The sequence below is a fragment of the Pygoscelis adeliae genome, unplaced genomic scaffold, assembly GCF_000699105.1.
Source record: "Pygoscelis adeliae isolate BGI_AS28 unplaced genomic scaffold, ASM69910v1 Scaffold432, whole genome shotgun sequence".
Lineage (NCBI taxonomy): Eukaryota > Metazoa > Chordata > Aves > Sphenisciformes > Spheniscidae > Pygoscelis > Pygoscelis adeliae.
In genome coordinates, this window is record NW_008824289.1 from 241,561 (window position 1) to 242,331 (window position 771).

Sequence of the window (771 nt, forward strand, 5' to 3'; positions counted from 1 at the left end):
GCCCGAGGCACCAGCGGCCTGAGAGCTCCCGGCTTTATGGGCAGAGATGATTTAGTGCCCTGAGGAATACGCCTCTGGGAAAGCTGGGATGGCTTCCAACTCTTCCTTCCCTCCTCTATATATTAACTTTGCGTGCATATGAAACTGAAAGCTCTTCCAATCACCTCTGCAAATATTAATTAATCCTCACAGCATCCTGAGAACCATTATTCACTCTTATTAAGTAAATATTATTAAATCCTTTTATGAGAGGTGAAGTGACTTTTCCAGGGCTGTGCAGGGTGTAAGTAGGAGCACACAGCCTTTGTCTCGTGACCGTATGCCCGGAGCCACCGAGCGCGGCGAAGCAGCCGCTGCTCAGGTATAAACCTGCCTGTGCCTGAGCCAGGGGATGTCTCCGAGGACCAGGGCTCCTGACCACCCCACAGCACCACTGTGCCATGTGGGGTGGAAGCACTTTGTGGGACCACCCCCGAGATGCGTCAGCACCCCGTGGCTTCGGCTGCACCCCGTGGCCATGGGGACCCACTCCCGGCTCTTGGCTGTGCCCCCTTCGTGCATCCCCACTGCTGTGGCTGCTGCCCCTTTCTGTCTCACAGACACCAGTGGGGATCCCCATCGTGACATCGGGGCCAGGCTTACTCTGAAGGAGCCAGTCGATGAAGGTGCTCGGGAACGGGGAATTCTGCAAAAAAACAAGGAGGTATTAAAGTGTGTGACTGGGGAGGCTGCGGCGGGGGGGGGGGGAGGCAGGGCGGGGGGCCCCGGGGC